The sequence below is a fragment of the Papio anubis genome, chromosome 13, assembly GCF_008728515.1.
Source record: "Papio anubis isolate 15944 chromosome 13, Panubis1.0, whole genome shotgun sequence".
Classification (NCBI taxonomy): domain Eukaryota; kingdom Metazoa; phylum Chordata; class Mammalia; order Primates; family Cercopithecidae; genus Papio; species Papio anubis.
The window spans coordinates 14119645-14139821 of record NC_044988.1 but is presented as its reverse complement, the minus strand read 5'-3'; the positions used below and the strand labels follow the sequence as shown (position 1 = coordinate 14139821).

At 43.9% G+C, this 20177-nt stretch overlaps 1 protein-coding gene across 3 annotated transcripts in view; it reads right to left on the bottom strand.

Moving 5' to 3' along the window:
* Window positions 1–20177, bottom strand: part of FRMD3 (FERM domain containing 3) — a 282336-nt gene that overhangs the window by 167178 nt on the left and 94981 nt on the right. The window lies entirely within an intron of this gene.

Sequence of the window (20177 nt, the reverse complement as noted above, 5' to 3'; positions counted from 1 at the left end):
GCCTTTCAGGAATGAGCTCTTATCAAAAGATCACTAACTCACAAACATGCTTGCTTGCCAGCCGCTGGCACAGCACTCTGCAGAGAGAGGACACTTAGTTCAATGTGGGACTTGGGCTTCTTCAGAGAAACCCCAGCACTCTTCAGAAGGAACACGTGGCAGCTTGAGGCATAGACAATCCTCATTAGGTACCCAACATTTGTTAACTAAACCCTTTACCCAACTCCCTTCGCTCATTGCATTCCCAATCTGGTGGCTGGAAAGGATACTGCCACACACCTCAAAGCAATGGACTCAAAACACGGCATTCCCCACATCCTGCCCTCTGGACGCCTAGCCTTGTCCGACTGGTTAACTTGTACGATGATAGGGAAGGATGGGCTAGAGTGATATTTTAAGTACAATCTCCTCCATACACCATTTCTACAGCTCTGGCCTTGCCACTGAGCCAGGAGCCAAGTCTGCCAGGTCACTATGCTTCCCTTGCCACAAGGAATCCAGGAAAATACCAAGAGCACTGCCAGATGGCAAGCAGCCACCAAGCCTGCTGGGTGGCCTGGGAGGAATGTGACTGTGTGCCCTTTGTGTGCTGTGGCCTCCTCCCTCAGCCTGGCCAGCCTCTGCTCCCCAGCAGTCCACGCACATTCCAAGGTTTTATGTGTGCATTTCAGTGAAGCCCAGCACCCCACCACAGAAAATGTCACCACTGCCTCAGGCCCTCTGGGATTTTCAAAGCTTTGAGCCCAGCAGGTTAAACTTTTAAAACAAAGGTCATAGATCACTCATCCAATGCCTGAAGAAATATCTGTTTGTAAGTTCAATATAAAATGAATGTAAGTTTAATATGAAAAGAATTCTTCCATTATTCTTTTTTTCTTAAATATATTTAATAGATTTTAATTTTTTTATTTCAATAGCTTTAAAGGTACAAGCATTTTTGGTTATGTGGACAAATTATACAGTGCTGAAGTCTGGGATTTTAGTGCACCTGTCACCCAAGCAGTGTACATTGTACCCAATAAGTAGTTTTTCATCCTTTACCCTCCTTCTGAGTCTCTGATGTCCATTATATAACTCTGTATGCCTTTGTCTACCTACAGGTTAGCTTCCACTTATAAGTGAGAACTAGGTTTTTGGTTTTCCATTCCTGAGTTACTTCACTTAGAATTATGGTTTCTAGTTCCATCCAAGTTGCCAAAAAAGACATCATTTTTTTCTTTTTGGTGGCTGAGTAGTATTCCTTGGTATATATGTACCACATTTTCCTTACCCATTCATCAGTTGATGGGCATTTAGGTTGATTCCATATCTTTGCAATTGTTTTTCATTCTTAAAATGTTTCCTTATTATAAAAAAAAATCTCAAGAGCCTAGGAAGGCAATTAATGGATGCTTAGTGCATGATATTAATAAAGGACATTGGTAGAAGTGAACCTTCACCACACCATAAAAGTCTGCATGCTCAGGGATCATAATGGAAGCAGGAAGTTAGGACACCATAAAAAAAAGGAGAAGGGGAATTAGGCCTTCCCACAGAACTATGCCTTGTCCCTCTCATGTTTTCCTCACAGGCAAACTCTTTAAAGCAGCAGTCCCCAACCTTTTTGGTACCAGGGACCAGTTTCATGGAGGATGATTTTTCCATGGACCAAGGTAGAAGTGGGGTGGTTTCAGGATGACTCAAGCACATCACATTTATTGTGCACTTTATTTCTATTATTATTACATTGTAATGCATAATGAAATAATTATACAACTCACCACAGTTTAGAATCAGTGGGAGCCCTGAGCTTGTTTTTCTGCAACTAGACAGTCCCATCTGAGGGTGATGAGAGACAGTGACAGATCATCAGGCATTAGATTCTCATAGGCAGTGTGCAACCTAGATCCCATGCATGCACAGTTCTCAATAGGGTCTGCACCCCTGTGAGAATCTAATGTCACCACTGATCTGACAAGTGGCAGAGCTCAGGTGGTAATGCCAGCTATGGGGAGCGGCTGTAAATACAGATGAAGCTTCACTTGATCACCCACCACTCACCTCCTGCCGTGCAGCCCAGTTCCTACTGGTCCGTGGTCCAGGGGTTGGGGACCCCTGCCTTAAAGGACTTGTGTCAAAAGCCACCATCTTGCTCTATTCTGCAAATTCCCTCTTGACCACCTCCTCTATAGGCCAGCAGAGGGCTTCCTGTCTAGGGCTCCAAGGCTGAAAGACATCTGCAGGGAGGCACAGTATTTCTTCATAAACTTCCTTCCTCAAGCTCACAGGCTTGGCAATTTGCTCAGTAAATATCAAATTCTCCCCAAACTAAAAAATAAACATTGCTCCTGGCTAGGTGTACCTTGACCACTGAACTCTCAGTCCTCTGAGCCTCCGATGGAGTTTGGAGTCACTTTTAGGAGGTTGTGCCATGGTCTCCACAGGGCAGAAGAAAAAGAATGTGGCCTGTTTTGCAAGGCAGTGGAGTTAGACATAGAGGGACTTCAGTTCACATCCTGGCCCTGGCCCTGGCCCTTCCTGGTTGTGTCACCTGGGAAAAGCCACTTGACTCTCTGAACCTTGGTTTCCTTGACTGTGAGTGGGGACAAATGTCCAACACTAAACAAGAGGACGCACATGAAGCTCCCAGCAACCTACCTGGCCCATGGCACTCACAAGTTCAATAAACCTAAACTCAACCATCCCTTCCTGCTTACCCGCAGTAGAACAATGGGTTTTCTGAATCATTAAGTCATTTTAACAAGCTTTTAAAAGCAAACTAGCTCAAACCAAAGGATACACAGCCCATGCTTATCAACAGTCCTCTCCCAATGTCTTAGACTTAAAGCCTCAGGATTCTTATGGTTTCCAGTGGAGGTCAAGGAGAAAAGAAGTGTTGTAACATGATCGGAAATGGATGGCCTCCCCTTTAAAGAGGAAACTGTAATTAACAGAAGATGCCAACATCTGAATCCCTCCCCTCCGCCACCCCTCTGCTTTTTTTGTTTTGTTTTGTTTTGTTTCGTTTCGTTTTGTTTTGAGACAGGATCTGGTTCTGTCACCCAGGCTGGAGTGCAGTGGCACGATCTTGGCTCACTGCAGCCTCTGCCTCCTGGGTTCAAGTGATTCTCCTGCCTCAGCCTCCTGAGTAGCTGACCACAAGCACACACCACCACACCAGGCTAATTTTTGTGTTTTTCCTGTAGAGATGGGGTTTCACCATGTTGGCCAGGCTGGTCTCGAACTCCTGAGCTCAAGCGATCTGCCTGCCTCAGCCCCCCAAAGTGCTAGGATTACAGGCGTGAGCCACCGCACCAGGCCGGAATCCCTTTTTTAGTGTTCCTTGCTCAGTATTTCCATAAGCTGCCCTTAAGGAAACTGGAACCACTCTGCTACACACATGGACTTCCATTTGATTTCCTCTTAGTCAACACACAGTGTGCTTCTGAACTCAAATATCCAGGCCCACCCGGCAGATCCTGTGGTCCATCCTACTTTGGAAAAGGGAGGATCTCATGAAATCAGGTATCCTGCTTAAGAGAAGGTTCGTGCTTTTCAAAAGTGAGTTCTAAAACCACCGCAAACCAGGAAACCAGCAGGGAGTGCTCGGGGTTCCAGATCAAGAGCTCCCTGACCACTGGCCTCACTGGGGCAACATCTGGAGTGGCAGAGTCCTTCCCTAAACCACAGCCATCATTGAGAAGGTACAGAGTCCTTCCCTAAACCACAGCCACCACCAAGAAGGCTGCTTTTAGCCGGTTACTTCTTGGTATGAATTATTTTAACCTGGATAGCTTAATAAGAAGCTATGTTGATTGTAATGAAAGAAACTTTTGTTTTGTTCTGGCTTTATTTGGGTTTGAGGGGCAAGGGGCATTAGAATTAAGACAACATCCATTTTGGTGATTTGAGAATGACTTTGTTTAAAATTGAGATATTTTTAGTGGCTTGTTTCAAATGGAGATTCCCTAACCCATCCCCAGATTCTGATTCAGTAAATATGAGGTGGAAACCAAGGATATACCTTTTTCTATCAACCCTCTGCCCCAGTGAGTTTAACATGGTCCTAAGACCACAACAGAGAGAAACTGGATCAGGATCTGCCACCCAAAAATCCCTAGAACCCTAATTTGGCTTGAGACAAAAGTTAGATCCCCACAAACTAATTATTTAAAAAAGAGACCCCAGAATGTGCACATGTTCAGGAATCAGAAGCAGGAAAATCCTGGTGCATCAAAGCTGCCCTAGCAGCCCCACACCACACAGATTCTCTCCCCCCACGGTCCTGCCTTCACTCTCACTCCAGCTCACCCTGTCCCCATCCCAGCAATCCCTCTCCTAAGATTCTCATCTTGGACTCTGACTTCGCAGCATCCACCTTGAGATAAAGCAGCTCCAAAAGAAAGAAATGTCCGTGGAAATCCATTAAAACCATTTGTTGTTCTCTCACGCTGAGGGTCAAATCATAGCTCCTGAAACATAATTAAATAAAGTCACTGACACATAAAACTGTCTGCACGGCAGGCTTTACAAAGGGCTCAAAGGGCTTTGCTATTTTTAGCTTTTTACTAAATAACAATCTAGTGTGTTCAAATTAATCACACATTTTTCTTTTGCAAAATTTAAATTAATAAGATTGTGTGTGTGTGTGTGTGTGTGTGCGCGCATGCACAAGAGATCAACTAGCAAAGAAAATCTTGCTTCAGGAAGCAATACAGCAATCATTTGAAATATTTCAATTCAAAAAAAAATGTTGCTTATAAACTTAAAGATAAAAGAGTCATTTCTTATATTGAAACCAGTTACTTCACCGGATTCATTTAACACTCTGTCCTGGGCCTAGATAAAAATACAATTTTGTTTTTAAATTATGCCATCCCAAAAATAATCATTCCATTTAAAGATATACATTTTTACTCTGTGGCTGAAGTTTTCCAACCTGGACCAAGGGAAAAAAAAAAAAAAAACAAGACAGCTAGACAGGAAAAGAATATCAATCCAGATGGCTTACCTAGGAGCCATCATCCCTGAAAACAGTCACAACATACCCCCTGGAATGAAAGAGGTGAGGGCAAAATGGAGGCAGTGCCCAAGCTACAGATGCCCCCGAAATACGTAACCCTTCAGAGTAAACATCAGCCAAGACAACAGAAAACTGTTCCAATGTTGACCACAGCCACCCCATCTGCAACGGTTCCATCATGTATTCTCAAGAAAAATTATCCAAAATTTGGAAATAAGGCAAAAAGACGATGAGGTGCTCTTTCAAGGTGACACAGAGTCTTGTTTATCAAAGCCACATAAGGGTCACCTGATGCTTTAGGGAGGCAAACTTGGCTTGACTTAATATTTGCTAATCTTTAGGGTCTAGACTATAAAACTGGATGCTAACTTGTAAAGGATTGATAAGCTGCAAATAATTTCTGTCCTACAGAGGAAGCAACTCAACGTGTATGGTTTTACCACCTTATGTCCGTTATATACCTCCATTGTGTCTCAGCAAATTTTATCCCAGCGTTGTTTAGTTTCATTGACTATACAGACTTATCATATGTTCCTTTAAACCAGCTTTGCCATCCTGCTAGTTTCCTCGTTGATGAGTTAAATAAATTTTTGGCTCGTGCCATTCTATATTTGTATGAGAGTAATACTTTTAATTTATTGAACATTATACCTTGAGATTTTCTTTATCGTTTAATCCACCTATCTCCCTGTCCTGCCACTGAAGTCTGAGCTTTAAAATTAGTTCCAAAATATCATGAAGCCTAGGAAGGTTCCATTTGGCTCATATAGTTGTCATTAATCCATCATTACTGACCACAATCACCAACCAATACCAAGTGGATTCCACCATTCTGACCCGGCTGAGATTCAGCCTATAAACCAAGCACACAGACGTGGGTCTTCCGTGGAAGTAGAATAAAATGCAAAGAAAAGACAGACGGGACATATGTGCACCTTCCTGATCGCAGCACTTGATTTCTCTTTTGCTCCAGGGCATAAAGTTTGTATGAGATTTGTCATTTTAGAGAACATGTGTGTCACTGGCAGTGACAGAGCAAAGCTAAGCGAATGAAGCAGGGGGATCCTCAAGAGCACAAAAGAGAGTGCAGGATAAAAAGAGAGAAGGGGGCATGTGAGGGCACGTGCGGGAAACACACTCAGTTTTGCAGAATCAGCCTCCCCTCCCACACACCGGCTGTTCTGGTGCTATAAGCAGACTCCCAGGGAGGTTGGAAGTGCCAGTAAAAGGCTAAATATGTCTGCTAAATTACTATTAAGCATACCAAGAAAGAATCCAACTCAAGGAAATACCTTATTGGACTTTCCCCACAAAAAGAAAAGAAAATGTATTTTCTGAAGCAAGCCACAAAATAGGGGGTAGTGAAGTGCATATAACATTACTCCAAAGAAACAGAACCCAGAAATTCCAGCTTTTACATTGCTGAAATAAACACCAACTATTTGGAGAAAATCATACTTGTCACTTACAGATGATGTCCTAAATAGGTCTTGACATTGTATTTAGGGAGAGTCACAGACTGTTTCTTTCTACCCACTCTACCTGACTCAGAAGAGAGGGATTTTTTGTTTTGTTTTGTTTTTGCTTTTTTGTTTGTTTGTTTGAGATAGAGTCTTACTCTCTCGCCCAGGCTGGAGTGCAATGGCTCAACCTTGGCTCACCACAAGAGATTCTCTTGCCTCAGCCTCCCAAGTAGCTGGGATTACAGGTGCCCATCATCATGCCCAGCTAATTTTTGTATTTTTAGTAGAAACGGGGTTTCACCATATTGGCCAGGCTGTTCTCAAACTCCTGACCTCAGATGATCCACTCACCTCTGCCTCCCAAAGTGCTGAGATTACAGACGTGAGCCATCACGCCCAGCAAAGAGAATATTTTCTCCACACAGATGTATGATCAGGTCTGACCCAGGGCACAGCCCCTAAATTAGGCCAAACAACCTCGCTGGTGCAACAGGTAGAAATAGTCTTTCCTGCGGTGTGTGTTCTGTGCGTCCCACAACTGAGAGGGCCATGAGAGATTGTTCCTGACTCTGTGCTGCGTCTCAGCATAGCCTTCCTCCCACACAATGAATGGCTGCCGCAGGTCCCTCTCCAGAGAAAGAAAACCGTTCTGGAGGAAGGAAGGAGACGCCTGAAAACCCTCACCTCTTTTGCAGGAGCTGCACCTCCATACACATGTGAACTTCCTTTAAAAAGTCATCTGTGAGGGGATGCTGCTCACCTGGACATCCCTACTCTGAGTCCCAGAGTCTTGATGCTCATCACCAAATGGGGGTCACCAGCCCAGGAAACACATATAATAATTAATCTTTCACTTAACACTTGATGAACATGGTTAAATATTGTTTGGGCCATGAAAGCCATAAAACATTTAATGTTCATAAATGGATAGGGTCCATACAGGCTCCAGAGACAGTTAGGACATTGGTTTCCAATTCTTCATCCTGAAGAACATGGTAACAACCCATAACCAATGGCCACAGGAAGCTCCCTATAATGACTGAGCCTAGAGCCTTTTCTCTCGGTTACCACATGGAACCTTTCTTCCTCACATCTGGTTTGCTCTGAGGAGCCTACTGGTGGCTTACAATGGGCCAGAGAAAGCATTCAGTCTTCACTGGTTACAGCCAACTGGATGGTTACAGAACACCAAAGCACCTGTCTGCCTAATGTGACCCTTCTATGTCTACCGTCTTTCTTGTAGTTGGCTTCTTCATGCAGCAGCAGCAGCACACTGCTGAGTGGAGAGGAAAGACGAAACCCCATCCTAGCAGAAATTCTCACTTTCTATTTGGCAGGCCCTTAAAAATGGGTTCTCTGTTGTGGAGAAACATCCTGAACACATCATTAGATATATTATGATTATTTTATTAGTAGATACAGACAAGATCACAAAGAGCTACGTGCCTTGCCCAAAGTGTTTAAACTTTCCCTGTGGGCAATGAGAAGCCATCAGAAGATATTTAGCCAGTGAGGGACAGTACGTTAGCAGTAAGCAGTAAGTAAACAAAGATAATGTTAGCCGTTATAAAATAAAATAAGGAGAAACTGGTAGAAAGACTAGATATAATACTAACCTATATTAAATATATTTCATTATATTCAGAATTTTTTTCAAGCAAGGAACTGCTTTTCAAGATCCGTCTCAAGGTCTCAAAACTCATACTTCCAGCTTGGTGGCACTACCTCCCTGACAATAGCCATCACAGAAACCAGAAGAAATAGTCTTGGGCATCAGCAAGTTTGTTGGTGCAGACTGCTGAGGATTTTCTGGTTTCTACCAGCAGAGGAAACCAGACCCAATTTCTTTGTAGCCAGTGGTCCTATGCCTGGGTCATTTCTAAGGTCAGAAGAGCACTTCACCTATACTCTAATTCTGAAATCCAAGTCATGTTCAAGGCACTTATTGGACCAAACTGTCATTTAGATTAATGGAACACAAAGCTCCCCTTGTAAATATAAATGTAATCAATACCTCAGTGATCAGCATAATAGTCATGTGGTAGTCCCCATAATCCAATGTCCAAAGAGAGTAATGGTCCAGTTTCTGACTGGTCCAGTGGATCCCTAATTCTTCTTCCATCACTTCTGGCCTCTGGACTGTCCATATCATATCCCTAAAGACATGATTCAATAGATCAGCTCCCAGCTGGACCACTCCCATGGGGCCATCAGCAATTGTCACCTCCAGCCTCCAGGGCAATACACAACACCACATAAAAAATGATCACAGGACAAGGGGCAACATTACTATCCAATTCTTCATTTGTTCAGTTGGGGAAGAAAGGGAAAGCCTACGCTATCAAAGGCAGTATAGCAGAGAGGGAAGCACACTCATTTTGTTAGCAGACAGACTGGATTCCAATCTGAGCCTTGTGTTTCCATGGGCAATTCTCCTGACCTCTCTGAATCCATTTTCTCATCTATCAGATAGGAACAGCGGCCTGTGCCTTGCATAACTGAGGTAAAGATTACAGATGGTACATGTGAGGCACCTAACACAGAGTCTGACGCCAGGAGGTGTGGGCCATTAGGGCTGCATTCTGATTCTCCTCATCTTTAGGCACAGGAGAGAATTGTACTTTGCAGCTCCATTTGCAGTAGGTCTTGGCCATGAGCCTTGTTTCAGCCAGTGTAGATTAAAGAGCCAGTGAGAGACTCACCACACACCCTTCCCTCTACTGTGGTGGTCATGGTAGCATGCAAGATAAAACCTCCATCATCCAGGGTCACTGTGTGACCACGATCAGAAGAATGCCCCAATAGACCCTCATGGGACATTACAGCCCAAGCAAGAAAATCAATGTTTTATGCAGTTACTGAGCTAAGGGGTCTGGTCACTGCTGCATGACCTATCCCCTGCTGACCAAGAGAATAAGTACCCAGTGAGGTCTAGATAATGTGAATTTTGCTTTTGTTATTTCAAAATATCACCTTTGAAAAGAATGTGGGAATGCCTGAGAAGTCAGATTCCGACTGAACGGATCCCAAGGTTGATCCCAAGGCAATTCACCAGTTGAGGATCCTCACACATTAGTTATTTAGACTTAAAAGGAGAAAAAAGAAATAGTCTCAGCTCCTGGATCTAAACGATGCCTCCACGAATTAAGGATTTAAAAGGTCACATTGAGCCAAGTAGATAAATACACAAAAGAGTCTCTACCGATTAAAAGCTCGAGGGCACTGGACCCCAGCCAGAATGATCATAATCCAAGAATCGAGGGCAACAGCCCTGGAAAATTATTTTTAAGTATTTCCAGCATTTAAAACTCCTCAATGGACCAGAAAACATCTGTTTCCTAATCTAGTGGAAAAAAGCCTCATTGCTAAATAGTAGGCAGCACTCCCAAGCATGAAATTCATCGCTGTTTTCCTGGGCAAAAACAAACACACACATTAACCCTCCCTTGGTTGTTATCTGCGGATGCCACTAGCTTTAGATGACGTGACAGAAAGGGAGGTATGTTTTCTTCCTGGCTTTACACACAAACCGAGAACAGAATCCTTTGCTTTCCTTGAAACTGCCAAAAAAAAGGCCAGTTTGAACTCCAAACCACCAGCATCTATTTCTTTACAGACACTTGATGTAGAAAATGAAATATGTTGGACTATTGAATAAATATAATCTGTTTCCTTTGGCATTGACCTAGTACAGAATAAAGAATGTGAGCACCAAAGCCCAACACATCTTTCAAATTGATAGAATTCAAATCCTGTTACCACTTACTAGCCGGGTGATCTTAGATGCATCACCCTCTCTGAGACTCACTTTGCTCAGATTTGGAATAACAGTGACAATAACAGCTACCACTGGTGACAGTCTACTAGTGCCAGACATAAAAGCTTTGTGTACATTCAATCTTTAAGTCCTTACAAAAACCACATGAAGGGTGTTTTATACGGATCTTTTTTTTTTTTTTTTTTTTTGAGATGGAGTCTTGCTCCGTTGCCCAAGCTGGAGTGCAATGGTGCACTCTTGGCCCACTGCAGCCTCCACCTCCTGGGTTCAAGCGATTCCCCTGCCTCAGCCTCCCAAGTAACTGGGACTACAGGTGCATACCACCACACACTGCTAATTTTTGTATTTTTAGTACAGATGGGGTTTCACCATGTTGGCCAGGCTGGTCTTGAACTCCTGACCTCAAGTGATCCACCCACCTTAGCCTCCCAAAGTGCTGGGATTACATATGGATCTTACACAGGAGAAAAATAAGGTTCTAAACTAATAGGGGGGAAAGCCAACGTGTAAAATGGGATCTGTCTGACTCCTGAACCCGAGTGCTGACTCCTGGAGACATTCCCCCATCCCCGACCCCAGACCACCTCTCGGGGTAATAGAAATCACAGTGTGCAGGGCGAAACTGCAGCACAGTCCCTCACACAGAGTCCACATACATCCCGTGTGAGTTACCTCCCTTTCATCTCCCCTTCTCCTTCCCATCTCATTCTGTTCCCTTCACATTGCCACTTTTTCCAAATGCTTTAATATTCCTTCTAAACTGAACATCTTCAGCAGTCATAAAAAGACTTCTGGGACAGGTCTTGATGTTCATACTAAACTTCTCATTGATCTATGGAGCTATGGATATCAACATAAAAATATATATGGCCTTAGACATGTATGCATAGATATAAATACAGAAATAGTGGAAGGAAATATTAGCAGTGAATATCACTGTATGATGGAGTCATGAATGATTCTTATTATCTTTCACTTTTTTGTATTGTGTCTGGTGAGAGTATGATTCTTTTTTTATATACATACTTTAAGTTCTAGGGTACATGTGCACAATGTGCAGGTTTGTTACATATGTATACATGTGCCATGTTGGTGTGCTGCACCCATTAACTCGTCATTTACATTAGGTATTTCTCCTAATGCTATCCCTCCCCCAGACTCCCACCTCATGACAGGTCCCAGTGTGTCATGTTCCCCACCCTGCGTCCAAGTGTTCTCATTGGTCAATTCCCACCTATGAGTGAGAACATGCAGTGTTTGGTTTTCTGTCCTTGTGATAGTTTGCTCAGAATGATGGTTTCCAGCTTCATCCATGTCCCTACAAAGGACATGAACTCATCCTTTTTTATGGCTGCATAGTATTCCACGGTGTGTATGTGCCACATTTTCTTCATCCGGTCTATCACTGAGGAACATTTGGGTTGGTTCCAAGTCTTTGCTATTGTGAATAGTGTCACAATAAACATACGTGCACATGTCTTTATAGCAGCATGATTTATAATGCTTTGAGTATATACCCAGTAATGAGATCACTGGGTCAAATGGTATCTCCAGCTCCAGATCCTCGAGGAATCGCCACACTGTCCCTGACAATGGTTGAACTAGTCTACACTCCCATCAACAGTGTAAAAGCGTTTCTGTTTCTCCACGTCCTCTCCAGCACCTGTTGTTTTCTGACTTTTTAATGATTGCCATTCCAACTGGTATGAGATGGCATCTCATTGTGGTGAGAGTATGTTTCTTTGGCAAGCAGGAAACCCTAGATATTTTTTTAAACTATGGAAGAAGACCACTGTGCTCTTTTTAATTTTTTTTCAATATTTGCATTTATTGTTTCCAGAATAAACAAGGGTCATTCAGTCACTACAATTATATTTCTTTTATTTTTGCTTACTTTTTAACATGCTCAAATGCTACGATTAATGCACAGAAAAAAAAATCTACTTCACACTTAGTGCTGATGATGTTCCTTCAAATTGTGAACAGGCAACTGCAGCCACAGTGGGCCTCTGATTACAAGCATGACTCCAGTGCAAGACAGGGAGACCCAGAAGCAGGGCCATTAGACCTGTTCACATGGGAGATGGGGGCTAGACCTGGGCTCAGAGCCAGGCCCAGCCAAGCGCCTCCTGACCAGCCAACGACCTCCCTGACCCCGCCCTTTCCCAAAGTGGCCATTTTTACACATAAAACCAAGCTTAGGTCTGGCTTGGTTCCCACATCCCTAGTAATGGCTGGTGATTATCTCAGACAGTCGGGGCTGCCCAGATTGCCTTGGAAAATTCCTGCCAGGAATAAGCTAAGTCTCCTCCTCTTCAAATCTTTCCAGGCAAAATAGAAAGCATGTGTGCTATCTTCGGAGTTTCCTTCAAAAATCATGTTTCCTTTGGCTCTGCAGAAGTGAAGTTAGTTCTCCCTGTCCCAAAACAGAACCAAAACAGCCACAGAATGCCGTGTACTTGAATCACATTGACCCAAGGTGATTACCTACCAGGCTACCACTAACACCAAGTTCTAGAGGTCCTATGCCCTCAGCTCTAAGCAAGAACTTGAAAAGCAACAACAGGCTAAAAATTTGCTTCTGCTTTTGCTGTAAGCTGCTGTTGAGGCTGCTGTTGATTTCATCACCTATTTTCTTGTGCAGTCCCAAGTTGGAGTTAAGACTGAGAAATCCTTGTCTTCCACGGGAACTGATGGATTTTCTCTCTCATGGATAAATTACATTTCCCTTTCCAAGTTGCTTCCAGGAAGTTCAAAGCCAAATGCATGATCCTGCAACAACTATGCCAAGTCATACAGCCTGAACACCTGCAGCCAGCTCTTTCCCACAGTCTCAACATTTCATTTACTTTTATTTACCCTTATTCTTACTTTGTATTATTTCTTAAGACTTTATTCAGCACTACCTATTAGCCAACTCAAATCCTATATAAAATTTATTAGATACAAATTAATAAGGCCGAGCACAGTGGCTCACGCCTGTAATCCCAACACTTTGGGAGGCCAAGGAGGTTAGATCACTTGAAGCCAGGAGTTCAAGACCAGCCTAGCCAACATGGCGAAACCCCATCTCTACTAAAAATACACAAATTAGCTGGGTGTGGTGGCAGGTGCTTGAACCCAGGAGGCGGAGGTTGCAGTGAGCCGAGATCACACCACTGCACTCCAGCCTGGGTGACAGAGCTAGATCTTATCTCAAAAATAAATAAATAAATAATTAAGATACTGCTGGCTGATAGCAGCCACACCAGAGGCATACCATCCAGAAGATATGCTCCAAAGGGCAGCAGAAGGGGCCTCTCTTTTTCCCACCACACTCTAGTCTCAGCGGCATGACAGCTCACATTTTAAATTCATTCATCTAGCAAAACTGGCTTTCTCCTATTCTTAGGAGTTAAAGCAAATATACTTAGGAAAGATGCCTCCTTATTTATCCTTGCAAATAAGTGTATTATGATCTTGTCTAATCATACATAGCTAAGCACAGGTGTGGATTTAGGAAAACAGACACGAAGAGAAAGGACAATTGAGTTTGATGAAAGATTTAAGGAGTGTTTGAGGATTAGGAATGTTTGCACTTTGAGGAATTGCTTTTCTGAGACAAGCAAGCTTGTAAGTGAAAAGGCTACTTGATACAAGAAAAGGAGTGAGAACAGAACTCACTCTACCTACTTCACAATTTGGAATAAACACCCAAACCAAAGCCCAAGAGTCTGTGGTGAGGGATTGCTATGTGCAGTAGCCAGCACTTCATAGCATTTCAGAGTTCACAAGGAGCTCTCTTCAGATATTATCTCATTTAATCTTCAGAATGACATTATGTTCCTTATTCCACAAATATGAGAACTGCGGCTCAGAGAGGTAAGTCACTTGTCCCAAGAGTACACAACTATTCAGTGGCAGAGGGAAGACAAAAACACAGGTCCCTTCCACTAGAACATGGTCACTAGGGCCAACCTGAGCCATATCTGTATCGTGTGTATGGAGCACACCAGCAAGAAAGAACAGCCAGGCAGCCCCCAGCCTCGAGCTTGCCAGGAGACAGAGTGTGCGAGATCCAATTCCAGCAGCCCTTCTGCCAGAGCCCAGCGGCCTTCATGCCACACAGCGGCCTTCATGCCACACAGCGGCCTTCATACCACACAGCGGCCTTCATGCCACACAGTGGCCTCTGGATAACCCTAACTAACAGATCTCCAAACGAAACTGTAACTGACACTTGAAAATGAAAACGTCTGTCTGCTGCGATGTCCACACCGAAGAAAAGACGAGATTTGCCAAGTAGAAAAGAAAAGATTTGCCAAGTAGGAAAGTCTTTTTCTTGTACTTTACACCAATTGTTCTTCCTTTACTCTGCACATATGAAAGTGTTTCTGGGGCACTTGAGTATGGGGTGTTAAATTTACAGATTCAAAACGTTCTAATTTATTTATAATCGAGTATATGTGAAATGAGAAGACAACACAACTCTCAACAATGAATTACACCTTCCTCCCACACCACTCATCAACCTCAAAGCCCTCCTCCTCACAGACAGCGGATCAGCGTTTTTGCTTTGTTTTGTTTTGTTTGAGGCAGAGTCTTGCCTTGTCACCCAGGCTGGACTGCAGTGGTGTAATCTTGGCTCACTGCAACCTCTGCCTCCTGGGTTCAAGCGATTCTCCTGCCTCAGCCTCCAGAGTAGCTGGGATTACAGGCACCCGCCACCATGACCAGCTAATTTTTTGTATTTTTAGTAGAGACGGGGTTTCACCATGTTGGCTAGGCTGGTCTCAAACTCCTGACCTTGTGATCCGCCCGCCTCAGCCTCAAAGTGCTGGGATTACAGGTGTGAGCCACCGCGCTTGGCCAGATCAGGATTTCTAAGTCACCATCTTTGAGGAGCTCCTGCAATGACAGCAGAGAAACCACCCTCCTATCCAGTGTGGCCCTGTTGCGGGCAGAGGCCCTAGCCAGTACCAACCAGAGATAAATCCAAACCTCGAGGCAACACAATAGGCAATCAGACCTTTCAGAGGAGCCAGGCTAGATGCAGGCCAGTCACAGGCCCAAGGCACTGTGATGGCTCAGGTGAGCTCTGTCATGGGGGCAGTGAGGGGACCTGCAGTCAGAATTGGCAGCAACCCTGGCCACCGATGACAGCCTGGAACACAGGAGGTCAAGGGTCAACCCAGAGCAGGCAGACAGGACCAGGGAGGGCACTTGTTACCATCAGCAATGGAGGAGACCAGGGAGGGCACAGGGGCCAGAAAATCCAGCAATCAAAATTCCAGCACAGGGCAGGAGCTCCTGAACTAAAAGACAGAAGTCAGGATGTCAAATCCTAACACCACCATGTTCTGGCTGAGTCACCCCAGATGAAATATTTGTCCTCATTGTGCCCAAGTTTCTTAATTTAAAAAAATAAGAGTAAGAGACCCATGTCACAGGATTGCTGTGAGAATTAAATGAGATAATACTTACTAAAATGTCAATGCATTATCTGGCACATAATAGGTGCTCCATAAATGTGTCTTTTTCTCTTAAGACTCTCCTGGAAGTCGCAAGTGCTCCATGCCCCAAACTAAATACCATGCCAGATGTAGATCTGGTTTGCTTCTCTTCTTTTCTTTGTTAGTTTGAGTACCTAAAGTTTGTCCTTCAGTGTGTGAAAGTCCAATTTCAACGTTATTTCTCCCGCTGTATCCTTCATGCCTTTCTAATCTTCCTATAGGCATTCTTAAATACACTTCTCTAAGAAATAGTATATTACCTACTACCAAATATTATAATATTTGATGAGGGGCATACCCACCTCTGCCACAGTCCCCACCACTCCCTACTGTCTCACTCCTGGCCCTATCTGCACAGAGGTGAAGAGCAACAGCACATATGGCCCATCCCAACCGTATGATGGCATCAGACAGCCATGATTCCGTGAGGACTACCCTGCTGCTGAGGTTGAATATAGTTCCTTGGCAGCAGAGCCTAACCCAGCAGAGCAGCTGTAAGTCCTCAGGTGGCACCAGGCAAGTGGTAGCCTTGGGAAGGTGGGGAGGGAAAATGGAGATGCATCTGCAGTTCTTCCAGGGGTGGCCAATACAGGTAGCAAGTCAGCACCAGCTCAGTTTCCAAAGCTCCACTGTATCTCAGAAGAGAAACAATTACTCAGGAAAATCAAGGCCTGTGAGCCACTCTCCATTCCCCTCCGTAAGACCACAGAGAGGGGGAAAAAAATGCTTGAAAGCAGATCTGATTTTCAAACTTCCACTCTGCTTTTGTTAAGATGACTTAAGCTATCCAAACCTCCAAAGCCTCTAGACTCCACGAATTCCAAATCACCTTGGCAGCCGTGGGGAGAGCAGTGAACAACAGTTACCTCTTCGAATTCTTTTCAGCTTTGTTGGTACGACTGGAAGAAGTCAAGGCAGAGCACACGCAGACAACCACCTCATTTCGAATTCCCAGGCCTCCTTCAGCCTGTGGCCTTGCTCAGCTCACTGTGATGCAGCTAAATGGTCACTGGGAGTCTTATCTGTATGAAACCTGCTGTGTTTGGAAGTGGACAGCTTGCTGAGCCATTGCAGAGGGCATGGAGATCAGGAAGGAAAACAGCATTCATGGAGGGGATGTCCTAGGGGTTTCACTGGAAGCTCTCAGGGGCTAGGGATGATATTCAAAATATTTAACAAAGGAAGGCAAGAGAGGACCACCAAATTAAAATGATTGCCCCCACCAGTCCAGACTCCAGTATGTCACACCAATAGCCCCATGGAGAAAATAATGTTATTATCCACATTTGACAATTTTGAAAACCTAACACAGAACTCATGAACAGCTCTACAAGCTTCCATGTGGTCTGCTGAGAGGCCTGGCCACTGCCTCCAGGAAGACAGAATGAGGCCAGTGAACAGCTGTAAAATATATTTTAGAGGAAGGACATCTGGTCTGGTCCTGGGATCACATAAGCTTCCTGGTTGAACCCTGAGGTCATGGGTTTATTGTATTTACACGAAGAGCCATATTTTCACCAGAATCATAATACCATCAAATTAGAGGACAGGACTTCAGAAATCACAGTGAAGTTTCTGCAGGCTAGTGACAGAGCTGGGTCCAGAACCCAGGTCTCTGGCTCCCACTCTGAGAACCTTCAGGCCACAGAGGCATCCCTGCTCAGGCCCTTCTGATGTCTGCGGCATTGCACAGTTTGCCAAGCTCAGCTTTGCCAGAGGCGAAAACAGATGCAGAGGCATCTCAGCTCTAGACTCACATTTGTTGATTGGACATATAACCAAGTGATGGACTTGACCCCAGAAGCTCCTATGAAGATTCAGGAGTTCAAAGTTAGACTGAGGGTAAGGAAGGGCAGTATGTGAAGACTGGAAACTCATGTATTTTCAAAATGATCAAATTGAGGCACTGTACCCCGTAGTGTATGGAAATACTATCATCTTGTTCCGGCTATTCAATTAAGAGAGTGCACTTGAGGCACTTTACTGGGTGCATTTCATGCCTCAATAACTTTTTTTTTTAAGACAAAGCCATAATCTGTTTATTCTTCACATTGAATGCCCCTCTAAAAAGCCTAAGCTGAAATTTAAAGATATTTACAGAAGCACCCATAAAGAAAAATAACCAAGCCTGCTGCCACCCAACTGACAGTTTTTTAAAGCTTAAGCAAGAAAATTATATGGCAAAGCCTGAAATGCCTGCCCCACCTCCAGGAGGACAGGGATGCGTGTGTATGTACCCGTGTGCACACACACACATAGACACACACACACACACATACACACACACACATACACACACACACATAGACACACACACACACATACACACATAGACACACACACAGACACACACACATAAATATACACACACACACACATACATACACACATACACACACACATTAATATCACACACACACATACACATAGACACACACACACAGACATTATTAATGACATTTAGACACATTACTAATGACACACACATATACACACACATTACACATTATACACACACATACATATTACACAGATATTATTAGACACACATAGACACACATAGACACACACATAGACACACACACACAGACACACACACACGCACACACATAGACACACACACACATAGACACACACACATACACATAGACACACACACACAGACACACACGCACACACATAGACACACACACACATAGACACACACACACACAGACACACACACACATAGACACACACACACACAGAGACACACACACACACAGAGACACACACACACACACACACACAGACACACACACACACACGCAGTTCCAGCTTCTCAGACACAGCCGCATGCACACAAGCCTCTTTCCTGGATGTATTGCGACAGCCACTAAACTAATGAGATCCCAACTGTCACCCTCAGTTTTTACATCTGTTTTTAGTGTTTTCATTCCAAGACTGTTGCCCAAAAGGCAGTGAAAGGCGAAATGCCTATTATCAGCCTTCTTCCTCCTCCTCTTTGGAATAGCAGAGTCCCCACGTGGCAGCCTGGAACAAAGACCCTCAGCTCCCTGGAAAGGGAAGACTCTGACTCCAGGAAGATGGCAGGGCTGGAGTCTCCTTGCCACTCACACCAGGTATTGATGGGCAACCACAGAGGCTGGGCAGGGGAAACAAAACTGTCAAACTCTCTAGAAAAATACCATGCTGCCAGCCAAGTGCCAGAGCAGCTGCAGGGACACCTGAGTGCCTGCACTGATGGAGTAACTCAAAGTCGGAGCAGTGTGAGAAACATACTCTTGCAAATTGGAGGAAGGGTGATCTTTCTGAATGGATAAAATCTGGAAATGAGGCTTTAATGGATGTCCGTTTAATAAGTCCCCAAATGTGAAGTATGTATAGGTGCTGAGGCATCAGCAATCCACGGCAAAATCACCTTTAACCCGAGAGCAACGAACACGAGTTCCCTAAATCACCAGCAATTTGTTTTTATGACAAAAACAAAATACACCTTTTTTTTCAGCCAAGTCAGTGGAACTTTTTCATAAAGAGTTTTTCACAAAGAGTTGTTAAACACTGGAGGGAAATATGCTACTTCAGTGATTATGCTGAGGTGCAGCATTAAATGAGGTTAGATTGTATTTTCCATAATACACATGTACTTATTAGAAAAGGTAGTTTTTTAACTTCTTTTCAGAGCAATCGATATCAGTGCTGGGAGCAGGTAAATTTTTTTTTTAAAAAAAAAAGAGCAATAGATAGAAATGTTAAACTGCCCCACTCCACACAAACACACAAATACATATCTCTCACACACACACACACACACACACACACACACACGGAAGTACTGACTAGTCCCTCCCATACTGTCTTTATTTTAAAGGGGAGCAGTGATACCTACCCAGGTGATTGCAAAACACCGTGCAGAGTGACACTGCCACGCTGCAGTTTAGCCCGGGGCCAAATAGCCTGACAGGGATGCTGGTATGAATTTTTCACGGAATACCCGTGGCGAGTTTCTTACAGCATGTGCTGTGACATCAGGTTGAAGGTATGAGCAGGCAAGAAAGTGAAGTTTGAGCTGTCAGGGGAGAGGCGAGAAGAGTATTATCCCCTCATCCCCTCAAAATGAGCTGGCCAGAGGACCAGTCCCAGCCATGAGCACTCAAATCAGATCTTGGTCGCTTCTCTGCCTCTCTCTTTAATAAGTGAAACTGCTTATGAATTATTAACAACTATTAATCTAACCATTTAACAATTGATAACTATTATAACTAATAACTATTTAATAATTTAATAGTTCATAATAGACTTCTGTAAATTATTCATAACTGTCAAGGATCCCCAGTAGATTCTTGGTTGTTTGTGAGTTTAAGAGGAAGGACTAATTCCATTTCCTATAAAAACCCCAAGTGCCAGGACTTGATTCCTCTTAATAAGATATCAACAGAGGG